Genomic DNA, 21,942 nt, shown 5'->3' on the forward strand with positions numbered 1-21,942 from the left:
TCCATTCTGTTAAGTGACCGTAGAAGAGTTATCTGACCTCTTTGAGCCTCAGTCTTCCCAAGTCCAAGATTGAGGATGTTCACATCTACTCAAAGGATAATGGTAACAATTAAATGAGATATTCTGAATTAAAAATCTAGCACAATGCTTGGCATAGAAAGTACCCAGTCAATGCCCTTTCTTCTTGGATTTGATGCAGCCCAAAACAAGATTTTCTAAAAAGGCTTTCACCTGCCTAATATATATGTATGCATATATTCTTAAGGCTTGTGCAGTTCTGAAATTAGAGAAACTTTTGTGTTACATTCACACCAACACAACTTGAATTTTCTGATCAGATGGAGTTCTTTTATTGGCAGTGTATTTTCAGTGCTTAATTTAATGGGTTAGCTGATTGGTAATCTCCATCCTTAAATTGTGAATTCAGGGCTGAGGCAGCCTTAGGCATTGGGGTGGGGTGAGGGAGGAAGACATGATAGAGTTGGTTGGGATTTCAGATAGGTCTTCACCTTGACTTGTTCTGCCATGGGGCCCTTCACAGGATGCACAGGAGAAAAACTAAAACTTTTGGCAAATGCCAACTCTTGCAACTACAAGAGATCCAGCTGGGGGACTGTGAAGGTCCTTGGTGCTCTCGAGGTAGAGGAATGGTGTCAACACTGAGCATTAATAATGAAAGACTAGAATCTTCCATGAACTCTAGAGATCGTGCGTCTGGAACTTGGCTTCATTTTTAATGCCAATTTTTGTTCAGCCTTGCTCCCCTCTTATATATAAAGATGACCTCAAGTGCAAAAATATGATTCCACTAAAGGGAGAGAGAGCCAAAGAATTTCTAGCTGATTAGACTTGGGAGTTCTTCCTGTTACTGCTACAGTTAAATAGATACTGGCAAATTGTGTAACCTGCAGGGAACCAAACAGAGTGTGGAAGCGCCTGGTATGTTATAATTAGAAATATGCCTCATTCTCCTTCCTGGAAAAGCAAGAGAGTGGCTTTTAAGGGGACAGTGAGGCACAGTCCATGAACAGCCTTGACTCAGCAACAGTTGAAAGCCACCTTATAAATTGTGGCATCTTTGGCAAGCATAGTTAACGCTCTTTCTCCCTAATTTTTTAATAATGCCCTCCAACCTCATCGGTGTGCACCTCAGAGCTGAATCCAGAGGCAGGTGAACATGAGATGGTTACATTTCAACAGTGAATTACATCTGTAAGCATTGTGCTCCCCTGTATTGATGAAAAAGGTGATTATCCTGTCACTTATGAAAAATGAGACAAATATATTTAAAACCAGCACATATAACAAGACCTGTTCATTTCTCATGGCTCTGAGGAAGGCTGTAAGAATGTAACCTCCCTATCTTCAAGCCATGGGGTCCAATTTAGTTGTACTGAATAAAAATGTTTGAGCACCAACCCTGTGCTGGGTCCCTTCCTGAGGGCAGAGGGTGGAGAAAAGAAGGCTGAATGGGAAGATGAGCTAGGCAGTGAAGTCTAAAGGTTAAGGGCATGGACTATGGGATCTGACAGATTGGATTTAAACTTCCTTCTACTACTTTCTAACTTCATGACCTTGAGCAAGCTGCTTAACCTTTCCCAGACTTGGTTTCCTTATTTGTAAAGTGGAGATAAAAATAGAGCCTAGGTTTTTAGGGTGGTTGATAAGAAGAACATGCAGTAATCAATAGCCAATAACATGGGCATTGGGTTCATCTTGGAAAATGGCCCCATGGTAGAATAAGTATGCAAATGCAGATTGACTACCCCTTATCTGAAGTGTTTCTGACCAGAAGAGTTTCAGATTTCTGAGGCTTTTCTTTTCTTTTCTTTCCTTTCTCACTCATTCTTTCTTGAATATTTGCCTAGACTTTACCAGTTGATCATCCCTAAAATTAGAAAATCTGGACTCCAATGCTTAGAAATCCAAGTGTTTCGAGCATCAGGTCAGCACCCAAAAGATTTTGAATTTCAGGTATTCAAATTATAGAATTTAATATAGTAAGTCTTATGGTAGTGCTGTACTGTGTCCCGTTATGAGTCACTCTGGGGTTTTGGGAAATAATGCCCAACTTCCTGGAGCTGGCACCTGGCTGAGTTCTAAAGGAGGTAGAAGAAATAGTCAGAAAGACCATCGTAGATAAGGGGACAAGGTTAGCAAATCACTAGGGGATCAAGGAGATGACCAGCAGCACTGCCCACAGGTCTGGAGACCCTCTTGGTGAACATAGGCAAACAGACAGATCTAGGAGCCTATCTATGGTCTTCCTAGGTTGGGTAAGGGAGATTTTATGCTGATTATCTTTGTAAGTAAAAGGAGAATGGGATTGTGATTAATAGGTGGTTTCTTGATTGTGGCTTATTATGTAGAGAATGGGAACTCCCTTTATGTCCAAAGACATGCTGTGTGAAGGGCCATTGGGCCAGAGAGGACTAAGCACAGAAACAGTCCCCTTTGTGCCTTATCAGCTAGATCAGAGCTGAGAAGTGAGACTCTAGCAGAATTATATTATGCCTATGGCTCTTAATGTATCAGAAATTCTCAAAGCAAAGAAGCTCTAGAGGTTTACACATTTGTAAATACCTTATACTTGCTATGTAAATATCTAAATGGAAAGTTGCAGAAATATTTAACATATGCATCATAAATCACTGATAAAAAGTAAGTTGAATAAAGGATAATTAGTGAGAGTGTCCTTTTGATCTGACCCAAAGTGGAAAGGGAAAGGAACTGTGGTAGGCAACCTTGCAATATTGACCTCAGCGAGTTCTGCCTCCTGGTACTCATGTCCCAGTGTAGTGCCATCCCATAAGCCCCATGAGTGTAGGCTACACTCAGTGACCCAGTGGCTTGCTTTTAAGGAGCAGAGCATGGCAATGTCACTTTTGAGCCCAGGTTATAAAAGGCAATGACTTCTTAAGACTATGACTTCCATCTGTCTTTTCCTTCCTTCCTTTCCTCCTTCCCTTTTTGCCTCCCTCCCTCTCTCCCTCCCTCCCTTCTCTCCACCCCTTCCTTGTCCTTCTTTACTTTAAGGGAGTCTGCTGCCATGTAAAAGAGGCCAATGTGGCAAGGAACCCAGTTCAGCCTTCAGCCAACACAGTGGTGAACTGGGGCCCTCACTCCAACAGCACACAGATAACTGAAACCTGCTGACAACCATGTGAATGAGTTTGGAAGCAGAGCCTATTCCAGTCAGGTCCTAAGATAACTTCAACTGTGATCAACACTGTGACTGCGGCCTGTGAGATCTGAGCCTAAAGACCCAGCTACTCTGTACCCTGATTCCTGACCCACAGAAACTGTGAGGTAACTAATGTCTATCTTATACATGGAAGTGACTTAGTTGGGGGGTAATTTGTTATGCCACATAAGGTAACTAATACAGGAACTAACATCAGTTGAGCTATACTCTGGTGTAGCACTACGTAGATTTTTCCTACTTAGTTCCCTATTGTACTTCTGAGAAAGTTGTCTAAGAGTTGAGACTGTTTAAGAAATTTCCCTAAGGTTAGCCAACCAGGAAGTAGATGAAGCTTCTGACCAAAACTGGTTGGTTCCCTGTGTGCATGCAAGTCTACGATACCAGGTGAAAAGGAAAGAATTCCCAGATTAAAGATGGTCTGGGAACATCAGATATGGGTGCACTAGACGTGTCCACATGTTCCCAAATATCTTTCCTGCTTCTTTTTCAATGTAGTGTCATACAGCTTTGATACATACAAATCCTCACACCACTGATACATACAAATTCATTAGCTCACTGGCACCTTCGTAGTACTCTGGTGCCTAAGGATATGGTAAGCAGAGAAGCAGACAAGGTGAGAAGAGAGCACAGGCCTTGGGGACACCTGCAGGTACAGGAGGAGTGCCAGGTACAGATAAGAAGTCCATCAGGTGGGGCAGGAACTGGGAATGGTGGACCAGTGGATCCTTAATTAATAGGTTGCCTGTTTGCTTACTTGGGAAAGGAAAGAGGCAGCTGAAAGAAATCATGGGACAGGGAACCAGAGTCAACTCCTCATTATATTTTTGTAAACAGGATTAAAACCATGCAAAATTTATTGCATGCCTAAGGCATGGGAGTATCCTCATTTAATCTCTAGCCAGCACTCTGAAAATGAAAGCTTTTCTCCATGAGAATAATGCTATTATAAAGCCCATAAAAGCCGACTCTTTCATAAATCCTGTAGGAATCACACACAGGACCCAACTGTGAACAGGAATCCTGTGTGTGAACAGAACAATGACTCCAGTGGGGATTTTAATTTCATTGCATTCTTCCCTGGCATGGATACTAGTGTTGCAGGTAAAATAAAGATGATTGAAAAACCAAATCCAGGCTAGTTAAAAGAGGGCCTGGATGCTGTCTGGGGCAAGTCACTCTGACAGGCTTCTAGCTGCAAAGACCTGCATTTAATTGAGTCCCAGACTGAGTTAGGGATTGCCTCAAAAAAACATGCGGCCCCAAACTGAACACTTTCTGTTGTAGACAGCTCATTAGAACTCTATGCTTTGATACTATTATAAAAATACTTCTGGCATGGAGATAAGGATAAATAACAATAGTGATAACAGTAATCAAACAATATATCCACCACCCACTTTTGTGACTTGACAACCTTTCCACAGTTGCTTCAAATTTTTGTCAAGAAATAAAATAGTTAAAGCATCTTTTGAGACAGCTCTATGGCTATTCTTTCCCTCTCACTACCCTCCAACCTTGATGTTGGGAATGTCATTCTCACATGGGTTCTTGTACTTAATATATATGTGCATGCACACACATACACACATAAGTCACATATAGCTTAGTTATAAGTTTAAACTTTACATTAAGGACGTGACATGGCATATAACCTTTTGTGATCAGCGTGGTGCTGTGAGTCTGTCATCCCAGAAACAGTAAGAAGCATAATAATAGGAGGACAGTGGTCCAGGCTGGCCTGGGCAAATGTGAGACCCTATCTCCAAAATAACCAGAGCAAAAAGGGCTAGAGGTATGGCTTAACTGGTAAAGTGTGAAAGCCTTAAGTACCACCAAAGCTGGTGGTACTGGTAAGCCCCAGTACCACCAAAGAAAAAAACACTGTATCAAGATTTTTCCATACTGGTTCATGTAACTCTAGTTCATTCATTACAGCTGCTGTTTGCTTTTTATTTTGGGACTATTTCACATATTTCTGGTATCCATTCTTCTGAAGATAAGTTTATAATTTTTCTTTTCTATTCTTTCTATTTCTGCTGCTATGTACAATGCACTAATGAAATTGTTCTCCACGGCTCTCTGTACACGTGGGTGAAAGTTTCTCTTCGGAAATGTAGAGCTGCTGAGTTGCAGACGATACAAGTTTTCAGATTATGACAGATTGTCATACTTCTCTTCAAAGTTGTGCCAATTTCCATCCTGGTTCTCCAACCATTGTGGCAGGACCCCACACTCTGTGGTGTTTTTCTCTGGGTACTCTCAGGCTGGTCAAGGTCCTTCCTATCTGTGGCACACAGAACTGAATGAGATGGATTTGGATATGGTTTGACACATGCAAAGCATGTTGGGACCTTCTCTTACCCCAGTTTCACAGTGAGTGACTTCTGAATTCCTCCATGGGACTTGTTACCTCATTTTAAGTAGCCTTTCTCCTCTGTGGCTCTTATCGTCCACCCTTCCACTGGTCCAGGATCATAAAAATAGTTCTATGAATCTGTGCCACTAACTCTTAACTTCCTTTGGAATTGAGAACTTTCTGAAAATCAAATGAAAGCTATATACACAAACCCCATCATCGCCATCACCATGACTTTCTTCTTCTTCTTCTTCTTCTTCTTCGTCCTCTCCCTCCTCCTCCTCCTCCTCCTCTTCCTTTTCTTCTTCCTCTTCCTCCTCATTTTGCATATGTGACTCAGGTTCATTTTGCACTGACTTTTGTTGATCCATTGAGGAAGAAGGATTGAAGAACAGTCTATTTCAGTAGGATAAACTGAACTATAACTAAACTTAGCACCATGGACTTAGGAATATTAATGAAACAACATGTTTTAGTGGTGTTAAAATTTTTGTCATTATCATTAACATTAAATTCTAGTTGTATTCCATGGTGTATCAGAGTAGAATGGAAAGAATTTAGACTTAGGAGTCAATGGAGCCAAGTTCAACCTGTCTACTTCTTGGTTGTGTGGGATACATAGCCTCAGTTTCTTTATTTCTCAAATGAAGTCATATCTCAAAGGATTCTGGGAGGGTTAATCGAGGCTATCCCAATGTTTGTAGTGTGGTAAATGTTTAGCAAATGCTAATTTTCCCTGCCCTATTTAGCCTCTCAAAACTCGGCTAGCAGATCTATGCAAAGAAGGTTAATTTAGTACTTCCCTGAGTAAATGCAGTGAGTTCATGAGATTGCATTTGTAATACTTCCAGTGAAGAGCAGGCCATCCATACATGTCAATTTCCACAAAACCACTTTGGAGGCTATGTTGGGGAGAAAGCCAGAATTTAGTTTTATTTATTTTCAACATTTAGTTTCTGTGCTCACAGGACCTTCTAGCTCTTCCATCATTACAGGCCCAGGACATCCCTCTAAGAGCCTTTTGTCTCCTTACCCCACCAGGGCTGCAGATGCCCCTGATGATCACCAATGAATGTTCAATATTGTCTGGCTGGGTAAAAAAAAAGATGAATTATTATCCAGGGTTGTTCTGAGGTTCAGGGAAACTCCTAATTCCCTACATGTCTTAAAGGCATGTGTTTTTTATTCATACACTTGAAAAAATAATGACCATGAATTATTTATAGATAAATATTAATGTTGTATCCATATGGAAGCAAGGCACAAACTGAATAGCTTCATCTACATAAGGCCCCAAATGAATTTAATAGAAACTTCCTCCCGAGTCATATATAATTTACTCTTGATATTCAATAAATATTCACGCCAGTGAATGCAATGCCTTTGGCACCTTTCACTTACAAACATCACGAAAAAGGTTTTGAGAGAGATTTGAAATATGATTACTAAATGTGTTTCAATTTTATTTCTGTCAACTCTGAAATTCCTGTCAAGAATTGCTTTTCTTAAGAAGCGAGTTGCTATTTTGAAGACATATATCTACGATGAGACATCCCCATTAGTCTAACCCCCCCACAAAGCATCCCAAAATGTCAAGGCTGAAGTGAACCTCAGAGGCTTGCCACCTCGAACCCCTCATTTTCCACGTGACAAGAGAGGTAATAAAGTAATTATCCCCGAGTCACCAGGGAATTAAAGGAATTAAAGCAAGATGGTATGTCAACAGTTCTGCATGGCTCGTGCAGAACACAATAGGTTGGGAAGAAGTCCTCAAAGTCCAAAGATAGAGAAATAGATAGACACAAGAAAGAAAGATAGATAGATGATAGTAGGTAGACAGACAGATAGATAAATAGATACAAAGAAAGAAAGAAAGATGTATAGATGATAGATAGATAGATCGATCTAACATCACCAAAGAGAAAGAAAGAAGGCAGGTAGAAACATGGGCTAAATTGTTGATTTGTTGATTGTTCACTGGCTTCTGATATTTTTTATAAGATTGTGATGGATATATGGGTCTTTTATCATATTACTACTGGGCCATTTTAATGGAAAGGGATATGATTTCCCATCTTACTGACTTTAATTTGCCAATGGGAAATCTGCCATTCATAGACCATCATAGTGACATCAAAAATAAAACCACCACAACTCATTCAGCCTGGCAGATTGTATATCTTTCTCTGAGGCCAATAACATTCTACGTACCAATGACTCATCCCCTTCCAGTTGAGAAAAGACATCCCTGACCCAGAGGAGTTAAACATTCAGTTTGCAGATGACAGAAACATGGGATGGAAGAAAATGCAATATACGACAGAAACAAAATTTGAAATGATTTTGATGGGCTACGTTTAGAACCAAAATTAAGTAGAGACACAAAAATATGTTGGAGTCTTGTACTTGAGTATAAGAAAGAAAAAAATTACACAATACAAGATAGAGAAGACAAGACTTATAGAAAAGATCTCAAAGAGTATATTCATTTACTATGGCTGCTGAGGCCAGCTACCCCAAACTGAGTTACTCAAACAACAGCAATTTATTGCCTCACAGGTCTGGAGACCGGAAGTGTGAGATCAAGGCATCCATAGGCTAGATTCCTTCTGAAGCCTATGAGGAAGGATCTATTCCAGCCCTCTCCCTAGCTTCTCATGGTTTTGCAGGAAATCTTTGGTGTTTCTTGGTTTATAGATGCATCACCCCAATCTCTGCCTTCAGTATGACATAGCATTCTCAAAAATTCCCCGTTTTACTAGAATGCTAGTTCCAAACAAGTTCACATTCTGAGGTTCTCAGAATATGAATTGGGTATGTATGGGGTGGGGAGGGACACAATTCAATCCATAACTGGGCTTTTAAGATCTAAATCATAGCTTAGGTAACATTTGTAATCTAATTAATATAGCCTAGATTAATTCTAACATAATCTTTGGCTTTATTAAAATATAGCTTACAAAAGCTGGCAGGAATCATTTCATAAAACTTCTAATACTAAACATGGAATAGTTTGTACATTATAAAATTAGAAATGCTCAAACAAGGACAAGCATGTCGAAGATGAGACTCAAAGAAGATAGCAAGGGGGACAATGGCTGAGAGAGGTCTCATCCAGAGCAAGTGTAAACTGAAGTAACACTATTGTTAGAGTATGAAGAATGGAGAACGGGATTTGAGACAGGACAGGTAGGTGTGAAGGACTCTGGCTTTTGAGACAACTGCCTCAGTATGAAAACTCACAGGTACCAGGTAGCTATGTGGGCAAACCACACATCTCTCTGTACTTAGGTTTTCTTGACTATAATATGGATAGTTATGATAACCTTACAGCATAGTAATAAGGATTACATGGAATAATTCAGGTAAGGAGTTAGAACAATGTCTGACACATGGCACGCTAGCTGTGATTCTCATTATCATCTCTAGACACTTCACGGGCAATAGCTAATGCAACACTCAACCAACTACATGTGTTACCAAGACCTGGAGAGGTTAACTAACTTGCACAAAATCACACAGGTAAAAAACCTCAGAGTCCAAGTTTGAATCCAGATCAGATTCTAACCTAATACTTTTTTATTGGAAATTTGGAATCCTGTTCTATTAACAGTGAACCAAGGTGCATTTTGCCTGCCATGCCAATCATCAGAACAATACATTTTGCAAAAGAGAGATTGTGTACATGGTGGCCAACCATGAGGACACTCAAACCCACCTCCCTGCACATGGAACTTGAGAATGTTTATGGAACAAAGAAGCAAGGTTGATTAAAGGTATAGGAAATGTGATTGGAAGTGAAGTAAGCAGTGTTCTGCACATACGAAATGAAAACTTTAAGGCTCTTCGTAGGACACATGTTCAGAAAATGATGGTGTTAGTTTGATGTGAGAATGAAGTTTTAGTCCACTGCTCTCCAAAGGTCACCCACTGGACTCTTGTTCAGCCCCAAGTGAAGAGTGAGTGGTTTCAACAACAGCAGCCTTCAAGTTCCCCAAAAGTAACCTAGGCAACTGTTTTCAGAATGCCCCACATGTCAGAGGTGTTATCTACCCAAAGCCAGGGGAAGACTAATGCAAACACATCCCTCAGCTGTGTGACCCTCCCCTCCCCACACTCAATTAGTGATTTTTAAAGTCAACTAAAAGCAAGCAATGAAAGCAAGTGAAGCTAGAGTGTTTATTCAGGTTTTCCCTTTTCAGTCTTTTGTGAATGTATTTGAATCAAACTTGTCAATTCTGACTAAGCTGAGTTTCTAGATCTACAAGGTCACCTCATTGAGCAGCACTCCTGGCTCTCCCTGTAGCATCTCCATCTTGTCTCTATGAACCTTAAACTGTTTGCAAGGCTGTCAAGGAAACTTTTGTGCAGGGTGTAGGTTACTGAGAGCAAATTTCAGTTCTATATAAGGTTTCATAACTGACCCACGGAGGTGAAACCTTTTGGTTTTAAAAGACCTAGGTAAACCATGACAGCACTGGTTTCCATAAACACGGAGATCTCATTGATGTAATTCTATCTGCAGTTAATCATTGGAGGAAATCTTTCTTCTCTTTTCTGGTCATAGAGGTGATCTCACCCAAAGAAGATCTGAGTTGCTGCCTCAAGGCCCTTCAATTCATTCATCTGTCCTCCATCTTTTCTATCCCCTCCTATCTTCTTTCTTTGCATCCTTCCACCCTTCTCTCCAGTTATGGCTATTTTGGTGGCAAGCTATGGGCACAAACTCCGACCAATTTAAGCCAAACAGAATTTTGGGAAAAGATATTAAGAATCACTAAGAATAAACATAAGGTAAAAATAATCAAATTTTGAAGCAGGATGTTACAGCACATTCGGATCTCTTCAGATGGGATAAATAAATCCCAGTGATTTTCTTCTCTGTTTGCGTATTACCTTAACTAGAAAGAAAATCCTAGAACATAATTGGTTGGTCAACTTAGACTACATGCTGTAGTGCCTTGTGTGTACAGATGAGTGAGGGGAAGGATGTAGTAGAAAGTCTTTGCAAAGACTGCTCAGCTTCTTTGGAAACACAGGCCATTTACCCAGAACCCAGGGTAATGGGTTGAGAGGTACAACCCCAAAAGAAATCAAAGAGACAGTATGAAAACAAATGGATGCCCAGTGGCCAAGAGAATGGTTCTGAAGTAATTCTCCCCTTTTTCCACTGAAACTTTCAATGAGAAGGCTTTAAGATGACTCCCAAGAGCCAGTTACTCCTGGTGGAGGTCTGAGTCAGTGTGCCATATTTCCCTTCCATAATAGCATATCACCTAGTACCTTGCAATCTGTCATGTGCTTGCTTGTCCATTATATCATTGTGTGTTTTTATTTACTCTATGTTAAAGCTGAATTATGTCTTCCACCTAAAAAATTCATATGCTGAATTCCTCACCCCGGTCCTCAGCATGTAACCCTACTTGGAACTAGGACATTTAAGGAGTAAGTTAAAATGAGACAATTAGGGTGGGCCCCAATGGAATCTGACTTGTGTCCTTATCAAAGAGAAAATTTGGACACAAAGACAGATACCAGGGACATGTATGTAGAGGAAAGACCATGTAAGGACACAGGGAGAGGGCATCCATATGCAAGGCAAGGACAGAAGCTAGTACTTCCATGCCTGATCTTGGACTTCCAGCCTCTGGAACCATGAGAAAATAAATTTCTGTTGTTTAAGTCACTCAGATTATGGTATTTTATTATGGCAGCTATGGAAAAATTAATATACACTATACCTAATTACCACTATTACTCAAGTGAGGAAACTATGGATCAGAGAGGTCGTATTTGTCAAAATCCCACAACAAATAAGTGCCACAGAAATCAGATCCTCTGGTTCCCGTGCAGTTTTTTCCCCTAGATAAACCATCCTATTTCTTTCCTTCTTGCTACAGTTTTCTGCTGCAGGAGATGAACTCTGTCCCTTCACCCACCAAATCTGTGCTCTTTCACATCAAGTCTTAAACTCATAGAAGTAGCAGAAAGAGCCTGTGGTCTTTTCACTGACTGTACACTGTTCATCCATTCCTGTCCATAAACACCTTCCTAAATGAACTTCCTCTCCTTCAGTCTCTCTAGTGACAGTAAAATAAGACAATCTTTGAACTCAGTGATCAGCAGAATTGCGGACGTGAGAGTCATATTCCAGTATCAGATCAAGTCTGCAATATGGAGCTGTACATGCATTTTATGTATTACTGATTTCAACAAGGAACCTTATTTCAATAGTGATTAGCCATCTTGTTAAAAAAAGTCATAGTACATTTAACAATGTCTCTATCAAAATTATATACAACAAATAGTAATATTATATTTAATAGGAAACTTGGGCATCCAAAGGATACTGGGTTCATGGTGCAAGTCATATTACATTTTGTAATCTTACTCTTAGTAGATTAACCTCTTGCACCCATCTAAACTGTACATTTTTAATTCAGGTGGAGCATGTATATTTTATTTACAAATAAAGAACTCCTCTAGAAGGAGCTATGATATATCAGCTAATGAAACAAATCCCCCTGTGTTACCTTGTTATCTACCCATGCAGCAAACATCTCCATGTTTCTTTGGCTTTGACCTCTGTTGCAGCCAATTCTTCTTCCTAACAAGCTCTCTCAAAGAATAAATGTGCACTTCATCCAGTTCTGAAACCTTATATTTCAGAGTATGCAGTCGATTCAGATGGATTGCACCACCTCAATTTTACTATGGTGTACAATAACACACCCAGCAGGAGGATTTGTTACCTGTAAACTCACAGTCCTGAATTAGCTGGTATGTACCTGGATTGTAAGCTCCACATTGTACTTGAAGATGTTTTCCTTAGGACCATAACACCACCAAAGCACAGAATGAGAGAGATATACTTTAGAAAATGCTGAAAAATGCTTAGCACAGTAAAAAATCTCTTTCTTCCATGGCAATGGTTGTACTTCTGCTTTCCAACCAATGGATAATGCTCACTGATTTTGACTTGGTAGAAGACAGATTGCCCCAACATGCAGAGATGCAAAGCCATGACCAAAGGAGGCAAAGGTTTCAAAGAACACAAGTCATCAAAACAAAGGATGGTCCAAAGGAAAGGTGGGGGTTTGTTTCAATTCAACAAAACAGTCCCTATTTTCTCCATTTACACCCACCCCATAAATTATGTTCTTTGGTATACTTATCACAGTTTTGACAGGAAAATTTTTTTGTGAAGACATTCATAAAGCATGACATTGAAACAATTTGTGTAGAGTATATCTAGCTGCCCATTAGGCAAATACCCAAGGCAGATGCTGGAAAACATGGAAGGCATTTGCAAAGGTATAAAATTATTCATCAGACACCAGGTATTAAGATACACACCACCCACAGGAGTTTTATTTAACAGTGTTTTGGCTTTATAACACTTCAATACCAAACTCCCAGTGTGAGCTTTATGACTTTCAAAGGTTTTCATGAGTTGTGTTTATTCAAATATAAACTGTTTTGTTTTTATATCTAATCCCATTTCCATGGCTATGGGAGGGAGTAAGCACAGAGATTAGAACTGACTCTGAAGTCTAATAGTGTATCATATTTATTGAGATATATTCAGAATATAAATTCTGAAGGATGGGGCAGGTGGGTTGGAGAAATCTCTTACGCATACTTCATGATGCTTGAAACCATGGAGCTAGTGTAGAATCATGTTCAAGAGAGAAAGGGTTCAAATGCAAGGTTATGAGAAAGGAGCTGGGGAAGACTTTTGAAGAGACTGATGAAAGGAAAAGCTACAGGTATAAATTATAGCTGTGAGACTATTTGCTAGGAGAATACAAGAGAAAAGAATGAGAGCTTTAACTAAGTGTTTACAAGATACATCCAATGGAGGTTTGGAGGGGAATAGGGATGATACCAAATGTATAAAATTATTTCATAAGGGCTCTTCAACACACCCATAGGCCTTCTTCAAAATGCAATTATTTCAAATATTTTCAAAATAACATCCTTGCCTGAGTATCTCAGCCAGAAAGCAATTTCAGATAAATTAAAATATGAATATAAAAACAACCCTGTAAAGGCAGAGTCTGTCTGTCTATCTGTCTCTCTCTCTCTCTCTTTTCCTCTCTCTCTGGTGGAGCCCAAGTGCATTGTTTTTTATTTTCAAAATGGGAACATATAGTAATAATTTATACCCAGGTTTTCAGTCAATGAATGCATTTCTGCAATGTAATTTTAATTATTGGGTAGTGTCTAACAATATGAAGTGATTTATTTCACTAATTCCCTATTGTTGGGATACTAGCTAATGTTATAATAGGGAATGCTGTACTGAACAACTCTACAATTAAATCTTTAGGAAAAGACTTTCTAATGGAAATACCAGAATAAAGTATATACACAATTTTAAGTAAGTCTTTTGACAGATATGGTCAAATTGTCCTTCAGAAATGTCATTTTATTCTCACTTATAATGTTTCAGCACTCCTGCTTATTTGCATCTTTGCCAGTAATGCATATCATAATTTTAAAAATTCTGTCACTGAATAGTTACAGAATACAATAGCCAAGAAGTGGAAACAACCTAAATGTCAATCAAATGATGAGTGGATATAGAAAATGGTGCATATACACAATGTGATACTATTCAACCATAAAAACAATGAATTCCAGTCATTTGTAATGAAATGGATGAAACTAGAGATTATTATGTTAAATGAATAGGCTGGATACAGATAGACAAGTTCCACATGATCTCACTCATATGTAGGACTATAAATAAGTTGATCTCATAGAAGTTAAGAGTAGAATGGTGGTTACCAGAGGCTGAAGAGAGTAGAGCGAAGGTAAGTATGAGAGAAGGTTGATCAATGGATACAAAGATAGGAGAAAGACATTCTGGTGTGCTATTGAGCAGTAGGGTGACAGTAGGTAACAATAATTATGATGGCTAATGTTGATGATCAACTTGACTGGGTTGAGAGATGCCTAAGAAATTTGTAAAACATACTTATGGATATGTAGAGCATTTCCAGAGACAATTGATGGGATAGTGAGTGAAGGAGAAGAGAGCTCAGGGCCACTGAGAGAAGATTTTCCTCTGCTTTTTAACCATCCATTCACTCAGAGGCCATGGTAGTTGTGGTTTAATGGGGTTTGGATACTGCTCAATCTGGTGGTAGATTTTGATAATAAGCACATGATTTTTGCAAAATGCAAAAGTTACAGTGTCCTCTGGCTTCCACCTATATTTCAAAGGAAAACCTGAGAGGCCAGGAAATGTGTGACAAGGTCAGAGTCCCTTCAGACAGCCCTCAAGAGGGTGATGTGTGGAACTGTGAGGATAAAGCCTAAGTTGCATTGAAAACCCAAGGAAGTTGGGATGCCAAAAGCGGACAACATCTGAGGAAAGCCACAGGTTTTGTGGGTCTCATTCTTTCTTTGGGCCAATCTTTTCTTGGCATTCTATTCTTCACTTTTGGAATGGGAATGTATAGTCTGTACAATTGTATATTAGAAGAATGTGACTTAATTTTTATGTTACAGGGGCTTGCAAATAAGAGTTTGCTTTGAGTCTAAGAAAACTTTGGACTTGATCTTTTAAACAGTGCTAGAAGTGATGACTATGGGGACTCCTGGTGATGAATGCATTTTGCATTATGAGATGGATATGAGTCTTTGGAGCCAGGAGTGGAACATAATGGTTTAGAAGATGTGTCTGGGTGTGAAGTTGACAAGGGGTGGACTTATGATGGTTAATTTTGATTGCCAACTTGACTAGTTTGAGAGATGCCAGCAGATTTATAAAGCACCCTTTTGAGTGTGTTTGTAAGGGGATGTTAGAGATGATTGACAAGTGGAAAACTGGATGAAAAGAAAAAGGAAGGAGAAGAAAGCTTGTGTGAGCATAGGTATCCCTTCTCTCTGCTTCCTGGCCACCATACTGTGAACTTCTCTGCTTTACCACACCCTCTCCACCATAATTAATGGACTGAAAATGTAGCCAAAATTAATCTTTCTTCCTTTAAGTTGACTTTCTCAGGTATTTGGTCAGGGTGATGAAAAGTCTGAGTAGGATAATAATGTTCTATGCATTTCAAAAAGCTAGAAGAAGAGATTTTTTAAATATTTCACCGTAAAGAAATACACATATATAACATGATTTAAACATTATATGACACACACATATATGTATACATATGCATATACACACATATACATTTATATACACATATGCCTATGAAAATATCACCTGATATCCCATTAATATGCAAAATTTGTATTTTATGTATAGTTTTAAAAATAAACTTAATTTACATTTAAATACTAAAAACATTCTGCCAGATTTCTATTGAATTTGTTCTTTCTCCATTTAAATAGGAATGATCCTGCTAATCCCATTACCCACCACACACACCACACACCACACACACCACACACACACACACGCACACACACATGCACACACATGCACACACATACACACACATACACAGGCATGTTTAACCAAGACTAGACTAAACTGAATCAGTTTCATTAATGACCTACAGTATACACAGATGCAGTGGTGCTGAATATAACCAGAGGGTTTGTTATGAGTTGTTTTCACACACCCAGAAGACCATTAACACCAATTTGTTTAAAGCATCTGAAGAACTAGGCAATCAGAATGCCTGCACTTCTCATTGATTTTTGTCTTTTACCTGATATGTATCAACTAATTGTCAGAGTCCAGTCCCCCATGATGTTTATATGTCTTTGTGCATAAGAATGATTTACGTGGGGGTGCAGAAGGGGAGAAAAGGGTTTGGACAGTTGCTGATGACAAACATTCTAGACTGTTCCAAGATGCTGTAAAACCAGAGGAAGGTTGGAAGAGAGTTAGAAGTCAAGTGCAATGGGCAAAGGGAAAAAGAGAAGTGATGGAGGACATTACCAGATATTGAAAATATCCCATTCTTCTCCTGGGCACCTGCACTGCCCTGTTCTTTCATTTATATGGAACTTGGTGACTTTCCAATGTGCTGTGAGCAAAAAGTAGATTTTGAATTGCCCAAGAGCACAACCTTTACTCTCTTTCTCTGCCAGGCGTGGAGGGCCTGGACTGAGCTATTGGAGCCTCAGTCAATTTGACCCTTGAGTATCTAGTAAAGCAGAGTTCGCTGCTAACCTGTGTTGGTCATATGCATTGATAGGAGTAAGAAATGAACCATTATTATGGTAAGCCACTAAGATTTGAGAGTCAATTTTTTGTAGTTTAACTTAGTCTAGTTAAATTAGTATTAGGTCATAGGAGTAAAAGGAAGAAGATTTGTGAATACTTGCCTAGAAACTCTTGGTAATCATGGACCCTTCTGATCTACAGTCTTCTGGATGTGGCAATAGCAGCAGTGCTGCTCTGGACAGGCTTCTCCCCTTACTTGGCAGCCCTAGAGGAGTCTCTTCATGATGCTCCAAGATTGTGGTTTGGAATCACTGGCCTGACCATGAACAATTGGCACATCTAGACTGGCAAGAGTATTGTGACTTAGATAGATCAGTCAAATTTAAGAGATGACTGCTCACAGTGAGAAAACTTCTCCAGTTCAGGGTAAGTCAAATAAATCGCTTCTGGACTCAAAGTTTCTACCAGTTGGCCAAGAGTAGTATAAAGGTGGCAATGCCAGAAAAAATTCTTTATCATTTAGGCATTAGACAAGATACAAAAAGAGTGGTCAAGAAGACACTCTGAGGCAAGAAAAATATTAAGTCTTTACTTTCATCATATTTTGGAAAAAACAGCTCCGTGTGGGGATATTTGCAGAAGTTTCACTTTTTTCTTTAAGTGGAACTCCCTGGGGATTTCACACAGCAGGAACCTGAGTGGAAAGCTTACAATTAACCAATTACTATGACTGATTACAAAGGAAAAAACCAGTCAAGTGGGCCAAGAGAAAAATAACCCTGGCCCCAAATTAACAGATCTGGCTGTTTACATCAATCAGGTTAGAGAAGTGAATGCCAAACTTGGTTTTAGACTCCGTTGTGTGTGCAGATGTAGAGGTTTCCTCTATCTGGGAGCAGGGCTTTAATGATGTGTATTTTATAAAGAAGGACCACATGCTGCCTTGGAAACTTAGCAAAATCAAGCCCTCGAATGCAAGAGTCTGTCTCCTTTCATTTGGGTATAATAATTATTTTTGGTATTGCAATTAATACTTTTTCTCAAAAAATCCACCATATGGTTTGCAGCTTCCCATCAGCTAAGTAGGTATGATGGTAAGTCAAGTGGATGGTGTCAACTTGACACCAACTTGACTGGGCTAGAGGGTGCCCAGATATTCTGTTACATATTATTCTAAGTGTGTCTATGAGGATGTTTCTGGATAAGATGAGTATTTGATTTAGTAGACTAAATAAAGCAGATTATTCTTCTAAATGTGGATAGGCTTCATCTAATCCACTGAAGGTCTGACTAGAACAGAAAGGCAGATCTACCCTTGAGGAGTAAGGAGAAGTGCTCCTGCCTGACCATCTGGATGAGGTATAGGAGCCTTTCCTGACTTTAGAACTTCAACTGAAACATTGACTCATCTGGGCCTTAGGCCTGACAAGATTCAGTTTGCAACTTGCAATATCACCTTCCTGGGTCCCCAGCCTTATGACCACAGATCTTGGTATTTTCCAGCCTCCATAATCACATGAGCCAATTCCTTTAAATGAATTTACTTCTCCTCTCTCCCTCTCTCTCCCTCTCTAGATAGGTGATAGATAGATAGATAAACAGACAGATAGAGATACAGATAGGGATATATCCATTTTTTCCTCTGGAGAACCCTGACAAATCACATAGGAAATGATGCCCATCACACAGAGGGTCACAATGGTCTTTTGTGACTGACAAACAGGATGTTTAAAATTACTAATACCTTCTTGGACTTCCAGTTTACATGGGACATTGGTGACACTGAGACTGGCTGCCTTGGGGTTTCTGTCAGATCTTCTACATTCTTTACTTAATGTTGGTACTTTCTAGAGAGTGTATTTGGTGTTAACCCATTGCTCTACAACTAAATCATAGATAAACAGCAAAAACACTGATGCAATAGCAAGTACCAAAGTGTCAACTCCTCTTAGTAGTTAAGAAATGTGAATTGATTTTGGCTTGCCTGAGTTTTCAAAATTTTGTCAATTAAAAAGTCATATTGCTGATTTATGTTTGAATTACAGCGAGCAACCTTGAAGTACAGGATCTGAAGTATTTGGACTTCTCCCAAATCCATTCTTCTCTTGAGCCTATGTGCCTTTCACATTCTATTTCTTTGGCCTAAAAAATAAATTTAAAAAGATTTTACAATGTATCTATGTGGACAACACTACAGATATTCATCCTTGATATTGTAGCTCAAAGGCTGCCCTTTTTGGGAAGTCTTTGCTTATTCCCTAGAAAACTTGGAGAAACTCCTTTCGAAGAGCCAAATGCATGAACTTTCAGTGCAGGAATTACCCTATTTGTACTATCTTTTCATTTTAATCCCTCTGTGCAGCAAGCTTCTAGAAACAGGATTTTACACATATGTGCTCCATATTGTGTTGCTGCAATATTAATGCTAGCACTTAAGGAGCATTTATGTTCTAAACTCTTTATATAAATTAATTAATTCCATCATTATGACAATGCTCATAAGTTAGATCTAAGCCAAGGGAGCTGATGTGTGGGGAGTTTAAGTAACTTCCTTGCTCTTATATAAAACTCATTCTTTTCCAATTGGTGGATCTATGGAGATGTCAGTCCTTTCTTCATGGACAACTCTTCAGGAGTCTGTGCCCAGTATGTCTGGAATTTCCTTATTCCCAAAGAACCAGGACTCATTTCCTGGAGATAGGCTACATAAGAGCAAAGACCACCATCAAATCCACGGAGGGAAAATTCAGTTCGAGAACTTGGTATGCTAAGAATTTGGCTGGTATAAGAGTTCTGCAAGTAACTGATAATTTATGTTGCCTTCATTTGTTTTTTAACTTCTCTTTCACTGCACACACAAACAATTTCCAAATTCCCGGATTCACATTTTTTTGTGGTGTTGGGGTTTGAACTCAGGACCTCACATTTGTTAGGCAAGTATTCTATCATGGAGCTATACCCCAGCCCTTAGGAGGATAACAGGAACAGACAGGCAGAATTCTATTGTAAATGGAAAGGAGACAGCCATGGAGACAGTGAAGCCATCAGACACTCCTTTCTTAGGACTTCCCCGACCCCCAGCCAAACATGCCTTTACCTTTTCCTTCTGGACCCCTAATCCTCACTGAGTTCCTCTGGTACTCAGCGAGGATCTCTTTCCCCTGTGCCTCTAAGAAAATAACATCTCTGAGAAACCCTTGATGAACCAAGAGAGCCATGAGGCCCCTCTTGAAGGATCTAAATTCTGTTCAGGTGGCCAGCTGTTGAAGGGAAAGCCTCCTTCTTACCACAAGGAGTTGTGTACCTGCTCACTGAATGACTCAGTGGAAAGACAGATGGTCAAAACAGGGTGCCAGTCCACGGAGCACTGGAAAAGATGATGAAAAATGCATCTCATTTTCTCACAGAGCCACACGTTGGTGGGAAGTCCCTGACCTTAGCTGGTCAAGCTCAATGGAAGATTCCGGTTTAGAAATAGAGCAAAGAGAAACCAAGGACTTATCTGTAGCAAGGGACTTTCATGCCTCTTAGTTTTTTCCCTCTGGAGCTTTACCCAGAAATCTTTAGATTTATTTCTTGGACCTCATCATTTTCTCTGTGTTTGAGGGAATGAATTTGCATAAATAAAGGAATCACTGAGGAAGTGAAGGAATCGTGACTAAAACAGCCTGGAGAGGACTGCTGGCCCAGAAAGGGGATTTCCAAGTCCTCAACAAAGCTCTCAAGAAGTCCTGGGATGCTCTCTTTAGATAAAGATGCAAATTAAATTTAGCGAGACCTCTCAGAAGATGCCTCCTTTTGGAGCTTTTGTTGCTCTTGAGAAAAGGGAAAATAAACCCCTCTTTTGAAGCTGCTTTGTGCTAAACCTCCTACAGAGTGTTAAAGAGATTTCCTTTTTCATAGACGGTGGGGCCCTTGTAGGCAATGCTTGAATCATTGCTCAATGTGCTTAGAAAATGAAGATTTGCAGTCATGATGCCTGCACTTCCTTACCAAATGATTGTCCTCTTGGCAGTTCCTTCTGTGTCTGAGAAGAGAACTCATTGCTGAAATGTTATATGCATATAATTTTTCCACCAGATAAAGGGACCTAGACCAGAAGACTAATGTATTCAGTGCTTTCCAGTGGGAGGAACCCATATTCCCAGGTGAAGGGTTGGAACTCTTCAGACATTTAAGTTCTGGACAGACCACTGTAGGTGTTAAGGACCTAGGACAGGGTGCTATGTGTATGTCCCTTCCGAATGACAGGCTTTTCTGCAAAGGGCACGGATACCACAGCCTCCAGACAGAGCAGTTATAATCTGAGCCTTTGATCTGAGAGCCAGTCTAGGCCACTGTGTTTGGAAGATGGGGATTTAGGGGTATCAGTGACTCCCTAACCTCTTTAGAAGAGTGACAGACTCACAGATGACCTCTTCACACTTAAACTTGATATTCAGCACAGACTTGAGAGCATCCACCATTATAATTTCACGCACAGCTATCACTGTGACCAGTATGAAATGAGAACTTGTGACAAGGGCTTATTTCAAATGTCCTTGTCAGTCAGTGCAGAATGTGGGGCATAGGAGACATGGGCTGCTATGTTTTTGTAAAATGTAGCTAATAAATATGTAAATCACACTATCTTTATTCATAACCTGGCAGGGATCAGACATGAGATAACAGCCAAAAAGCACCATGTTATCTATAATATTGAGTGAGTTAATATCTCAAAACTTCAAACACTGAGAAAATAGCATGAGATAAACATTTTTTTCTGGTCAACTTCTTAGCAATATTTAACAGGCCTGACAACTCTTTCTGTGCATAAGCTTGGAACCTGAAATGATATATGTATATTTCTTCCTTTCCTAAGCCTTCTCGTACATTCACCTGAGCCTATTGTGCCCCATTCTGTAAAGATAGAAGCCCAATTGCTTCTTTTTGATAATTACTTTGTTGTCAAATGTTGTTCCTTCAGCTGTGGCCCCATCCTTCTTATTTTGTTATTAGGAGGGTTAGAAGTGCCAGCGAAATCTCTCATTCTTTCATTTTTTCCTTGGGCTCCAGATCCCCAAGGTGGAGGAAGCCCCTGGAGTCAAAGCTTTCACACTGTCTCATCCATCCTCACTCCCCAGCCTAATGGTGTCCACAATCCATCCCATCCCCTGGGACTCATATTGCCAGAAGAGTTGAGAAATGAACTTCCTATTTCCTTTGGAGATATATCTTTCTCTGGGTCATCCAGTTATCCTC

The 21,942-nt window shown here is 39.7% G+C and overlaps 1 long non-coding RNA gene across 2 annotated transcripts in view; it reads left to right on the plus strand.

Moving 5' to 3' along the window:
• The first annotated feature begins 2,961 nt into the window (after window positions 1-2,961).
• LOC141419239 (uncharacterized) overlaps window positions 2,962-21,942 on the plus strand; it is a 78,162-nt gene continuing 59,181 nt past the window's right edge. Inside the window, exon 1 of one of the 2 annotated variants that reach the window (XR_012443989.1) lies at window positions 2,962-3,309. This is a non-coding gene — a long non-coding RNA (uncharacterized lncRNA). The remainder of the gene's footprint in view (window positions 3,310-21,942) is intronic. The other variant, XR_012443988.1, reaches the window with a different exon arrangement.

The sequence above is a fragment of the Castor canadensis genome, chromosome 19 (assembly GCF_047511655.1).
Source record: "Castor canadensis chromosome 19, mCasCan1.hap1v2, whole genome shotgun sequence".
Lineage (NCBI taxonomy): Eukaryota > Metazoa > Chordata > Mammalia > Rodentia > Castoridae > Castor > Castor canadensis.